This window comes from Cynocephalus volans, chromosome 3 (genome assembly GCF_027409185.1).
Source record: "Cynocephalus volans isolate mCynVol1 chromosome 3, mCynVol1.pri, whole genome shotgun sequence".
In the NCBI taxonomy this organism is placed as follows: Eukaryota; Metazoa; Chordata; class Mammalia; order Dermoptera; family Cynocephalidae; genus Cynocephalus; species Cynocephalus volans.
The window spans coordinates 186,153,237-186,159,632 of NC_084462.1; positions in this window are offsets into that span (position 1 = coordinate 186,153,237).

Here is a 6,396-nt window from a genome sequence, read left to right on the forward strand (position 1 = left end):
CATCAAACACAACCTGGAGAAAGTGAGATTTAGGAAACCTTATTCAGTTTTTCCAATAACTGAGTTTACAATACAAGCAAGGCCCCTGTAACCTGGAGAGCGACAAGAACTTTCAGGGAGAGCAAGGTCAGCACATCAGCTGATCTGGGGCGGAGGCTGCTGGACGACACATCAACTAGCACCAGATGAAACTAGAAACATGCGCGGGGTCTGTTGCAGCTGAGTGTGGTGAACGAGTTACAGTGTGAAATGCTCAGGAGCCACAGTCCCGACAGGAAACTTGTCCTTCTGAATCCCTTTCATCTAAGGTGGGGGCAGCCACAAAAAGCTCCTTTTCCCCAAGGTTTAGGCAGAAGCACTCTGGAAACAGAGCAAACCCACATTAGGAGATGAAAAAGGTATACTTAGGACAAATTGCTGCTTGTCAAGAGTGGATTTTGGCAGCAGTGATCAGCTCACCCCCCTGTGGATGGATGGCGGGTGTCCTCACAGGAAGAGGGCCAGGTGTCAGGTGGGTGGGATGTCAATCACCATGACCACAGGCACTCAGGGGAGGGGCTGGGCCAGCCTTGCTGGGAGGAGCTCTGGTCACTTGCATGGTCTGAGCTGAGGGAAGCCCTGAGATGCACACAGGGTTCTAGAAATAGTGGAGAAGAATCGGTTAAGTTATTTATAATAAAACTCTTATTCCTTGAACTTCTCACCCAGCAGAGGAATGGCTTTCATTTAGAATTCAAACTGTTAACTAATGGAGGAAATTCTAGCACAAGTAATTACACTAATTACTGAGAGATTATTTCTGGAAAGGCAGAGTTCCCAGCGAGGACTAAAGTTTCAGAGTTTGTGGACCCCGAGGCATGAGGACAGGTCCGATTGCATTTGACATCTCTGGATGCTAATTGTCGCACTAGGAGCAGTGCGTAGAGTTGTGTGTGTAGACCGTGGGTTGTAACAAGCTAACGGGAGGATGCAACTTGCAAAGACCTGGAGGCCTCCAGGACATTCCACATGTTCAGTTTGTGATGAATAACGCGAGACACGTGGGTGGTGGTGGGATTTCTCAAGAAGTGTCTCCTGTGCCAGCTGCTAAGAAAACCAGTCGGGAGGTGTCCAGGTGTGAGGCAGTCGAGGTGGTAGAAACCCTTTTGGTCGCTCTGAGCCACACGGGCTGTGTGATCCTGGTGTCTCACCCAACATCCTTTTTATCTTCCAAAGACTTTGGGCTGTGAGGAGCTCACACACAGGTCAGGGTTTTACTCTGTGAGGAGGAGACGAACAGGAAGACATGCGCTGAGAACACAGTGAACCATTTCCAGGTTCTTATTAGTTACACAGACAGGAGTGTCTCTTGTCAATTTGATGATTGCAATTTTTGTGGTTAGAGCATTAAGAGGACAGCCAAGTTAAATGATAACTTCAGAGGACAAAAGTATAAAGAAATGGCAGAAATCATTGTTTCTAGACTTGTGTGCTGCACTCAATACTCTTCAATTATTTCTCTATCTGTATTCAAATTTAAAATAAGAACACTTGCATCGTTTCTGCTAATTGTTACTTGTTATTTCCCCATATATGATTTCAGCTGTGATTGCTCCCTTTTTCCTAATGTAGGAATTTCCATTAATAACTCTTATTTTACCTGAATATTTGGGCTCTGTTCCCTGGGGACATTGGAGATTTGTTGGTGCCCAGGCCATCCAGCCCACTTGCTGGTCACTCTGTGACCTCAGCCACACAGGAGTTTGTCCATGACAGAGCTGGACCCCTGGCAGGACCATCTAGACATTCTCTACCATCAGGCATGTGGGTTGTGAGAGGAGCCCAGTGGGCAGCAGATGGCTGTGTTCCCACATGACCCATCCTGCCCTGCAGTGGTGCCTGCGTGGCCTGGAATCATGTGTGTGTGTGACCCAGGGGCTCATCGGGACATCTGAGGCAGCTCAGGTCCCCTGAGTGTAACTTGCCATGGGGTGTCCACAGACAGATGGACACATGAGACAGATGTTAGGAGGTGAGGTGGGTTTGTGCTCTGATGGTCAGGCTTTGCTGAGTCTCCATCCTGCTCCTGCCTCAGAGCTGGGAAGAGTGACCTTGGCTTAGACTCCATGGACCTCAGTGTCTAGGACAGATTATTTTGAATTTAGGGTCTGGAGTCTGTGCTGGGTGGGTCCTGAGTGCCTCCTGCAGCCCATCTCTCGCCCTGCAGGGGAGTTTTATGTCTGGGCTCAAGGTGTGTTCTCCCAGCGTCTCTAGCTCAGTATTAAATGGCTGTACCTGGGATTCAAGAAGCTCCTTCAATAACACCATATGATTTTAACATAATCACTTGATAGTGAATTTGACTTTCTAAACCCAGTCAACTCTGAAAGAAGACCTTAGACAAGATTTTATAAAAACACCAGGCAGCCCCTTCACTGAAGTGGACACAGAAGATACACACAGTGATTCCAGAAACTGGTGGTCCTGGGGAGGGTCTTTTACCTCCTTCAAGCTCTTCTCATAAAAGTTCACATCATAGAATATCTGTAAGTATAGAAACATGAGGCCCAACATCCAGCCCATGTGCACTCTTGCAAACACAGTCTCACATGCTGCGGATAGTTATCTTCATAATGGGTGGAACACCTGTCCTTTCTTCCTGTACCTAGCACATGGGTAGTGCTCCCCACAATGACTCTGGCCCTGGGTGCGTGTCTTGCTTTGTCAAACAGAACCAAAGCAACAGGACTCAGGTGGAGACTTGGGAAGGGCCTACGCAGTTGGTTTGCCTGTTTCCCCAGTGCCCGGGACCCCTGCAGATGCCCATTAGAAGGTTCCAGGCTCACTGAGCAGAGGATCACACACAAGGAGCCAAGCCCAGTCAGTGCACCCACAATTCACACCCTCGATGTGTGGAAAGGGTTCACCAGACCCACACGCCTGTTGTCCCCTGACTCAAGAACACAGTCAGGACCCGAGGGCAAAGCCACAGAGGGGGTTCAATGGTTCATCTCCCCAGGAGGAGGAGCAGAAGCAGGAGTTGACCTAGAAACAGGGGACATGGAAAAGTGGGCTTGGGGGCCAGGGCCCCTGTGGGCCAGTGTCTGCGATGGGAATCTGCCCCTACATCTTTCTGTTGGAGACGTCTCTCGTGGGGATCGTGTCCATGTCTTTTCTGCACAGACGGGCTCACAGGCTGCTGAATTGTGTTTGTGGTTCTCAAGTCTCAGGCAGGAAAGAACGTCACTTAACAACAGCAGTTTAGGAGACACATCAGCTTCCTGGCCCAGTTACAGTAACTCTAGGCTTCCGACTTCAGCTCGGTGCTTGCATGGGATGGGTGTCCCCGTGAGTCTCACCCTGGAGTTATCACAGGCTGACGCTGCCTGAGAGAGGGGCGCTGAGGTTCTTTAATAGTTGCAGCTCTCAGAGTCTTCTAATCACCCACTGTTTACAATTGTTTCTCCGTGTTGTCTTTGGGCTCCCCTAAGCTCTCCTACTCAGAATCTGAGCATTGGCAACTTTCAGATTTAATCCACTCTTACTTTTCTGGTCTAGTGGAAAAGAGTGGGGTATGAGAATGTTACATATGTTTATGAAATTGATTACTAATGTCCTCATGTCTCCACGATGTTCCTTTCACAAGGGCCCTTCCTGTGACGACTCATTTTCCTCCGCCCTCTACTCAAGTTGCTAAAGCATCTTCCTCTATTTCCTTGAATCTCACCTCCTCTGAGTGTTTTCAACTCTTTAGGTGACACAGAATCACTGCATATGGATCTAGAGTGGGAAGAAGTCTCTTCTCTCTCTCACAGTAAGGTTTGAAAATGTTACCGGGAAGGAGAATCTTCCTGGTGAAGGCTGTGGCTGCACATCTCAGGGATTAGTCCTGCACGTGACAGATGCACGAGGGGACCTATCTCAGTCCTCAACCTGGGAACCTGGAGATTCCTGCATGGAAAGGCCACAGTGATGTGGGGTGTGCAAATCCCAGGAGGTCTCACCCTCACATACTCCACAACTGTCCCCATCCATTTATAGAAATTTTATGGAAACGTTTTTACCAGATTGGACCTGTGGCAGCTTCAGATTTAGGCTAAAAGGTCTCACCTGTCATTCTGGATGTACCTGTCTCTCCAGTTTTTAGGGCACCAGTTTTATCTGCAATTTCAGTGCTATGATGGGCCCATGACCAGCACTGATGTTCAGTTTGTCTAGATTGCTCTTGTTCTTAGAGTAAGGGTAACAATTTCCAAGCTTTCTGAATGTTTGAGAAGAAACCAGAAGCACCTTTAGAGGTTGACTTTGACCGGCTACTCGGAGGAGTATTCTGATTTCACCAAGTGTAAGTGACACCTGGGCAGACATAATTAGATATGGAACAAACCAAAAGATGGGAAGACGCGCATGCACAACAAATGGACTTTTCACTTTTACTTCCCAGCCACGGAGTTAAGCTTCATTTCCCAGGGGCCCTGCAGCTGGAGTTGGAAATGTGAGGTGAAGTTCTGGATGACGGACAGAGGGAGGAGTTGTGATGATAGTCATTCCACTGTCCCACCATCTGGCCCTGTTATCAAGGTCACGTCTAGGGGAAGTGTTGTGATCATGCAGGGTCCTCGGTCCAGTTCTCATCATTAACGCTTTCTGCATTTCCTAGTGAGACATGAGGACATGAATTCATGGTGGTCACAGTGTGTCTTCAGGAACGGGTCAATGAAAACCAGGTCACATGCCCTCCACAAGAAAAACAACACACAATCTAGATAAAAATGTCAAAATCTACATTTGAAGACTCTTGAATTTGGCAAAAGGCACACCAGGGAAGGGGCACATGTGTGAGAAGCCCTGAGCCTCAGGAAAGGCCGTCACTGTCTGAAATTCTAGTGGAGGCTGCTGTCATCTCCACCAAGCACATACTCATGACTCACCAGACAGAATCCTAGTGAACAACCTGCTTCTGGATGAAAGGCCTCGGGACACAGAAAGTAAAACCTTTGACAGACATCTAGATTCTGTGAACTTTGGATGAATTAACCAAGACAGGGACAGATCTATCAAGGGTGGAACTGTTAACATCAAGGCACTTAAGTATAACCTCTGACAGGTCATGAGCTGGTCACTAATTATGCTTATTCTCAGGTAACCACACTAAACGAGAAAATATAGAAGATGCAGTACAAGAACATAACAATAATAAAAAGTAAAATGTAAGAAATGAGCAAAAACTTCATAAGCAAAACAAGTTTTTCCAATATTTTTACCATACATATTTCCATATTTTAAATATTTATTTTTATTAGCATATTCATCATTCTAAATCATAATCTCTGCCCATGTCCACAACCTGACCTGTTACTTCCAACCGCCCTCCCTCCTGACCCCCATCGTGAGTATCCATAGCCCTGTTCTGTCCTTGAGAAAGTTCAACATATTGTTGTGGCATTGAATTATTCCGTCTTTCTCCTTCTTTCCTTCCTTCCTTCCTTCCTTCCTTCCTTCCTTCCTTCCTTCCTTCCTTCCTTCCTTCCTTCCTTCCTTCCTTCCTTCCCTCCTTCCTTCCCTCCTTCCCTCCTTCCTTCCTTCCTTCCTTCCTTCCTTCCCTCCCTCCCTCCCTCCTTCCTTCCTTCCTTCCTTCCTTCCTTCCTTCCTTCCTTCCTTCCTTCCTTCCTTCCTTCCTTCCCTCCTTCCTTCCTTCCTTCCTAGCACACAGTTATGAGTGAGAATGTGCTATTACTGTTACTTTATCTGGCTTAATTTACTTAACATAATTTTCTCCAGGTTCATCCATGTTGCTGCAAATGGAAAAATTTCCTTATTTTTAATGGCTGAGTAGTATTCCATTGTGCACATATGCCACACTTTCCTTATCCAGTCATTTGTCAATGGAAATTTATGTTGACACCACCTCTAGGCTATTGTAAATAGAGCTGTGATGAGCATGGGAGTGCAGGTGTCCCTTGGACACGATGACTTCCCTTCCTCTGGATATACACCCAGCAGTGGTTTGCTGGATCATATGGTAGTGATATCAGTAGTTCTCTGAGGCATCCCATACTGTTTTCCATAATGGCTGTGCTAACTTCCAGTCCCAGCAGCAGTTTAGGAGAATTCCCCTTTCCCTGCGTCCTCACCTCACCCGTGTTTGCTGTTCTCGGTCTTGTTAATAATGGCCAGAATGACTTGGGTGGGATTATATCTCAGTGTGGTTTTATTTGCATTTCTCAGATGACTAGTGATGCTGAATATTTTTTCATGTACCTGTTGGCCATTTGTAGACCTTCCTTTGAAAAATATTTATTAATTTCATTTGCTAATTTTTTAATAAGATGATGATGATGATGATGACGATTATTTTATTTCTTTATTTCTTTATTTTAATGTATAGCTGTTTATTTGTATATTCCGGATATTATT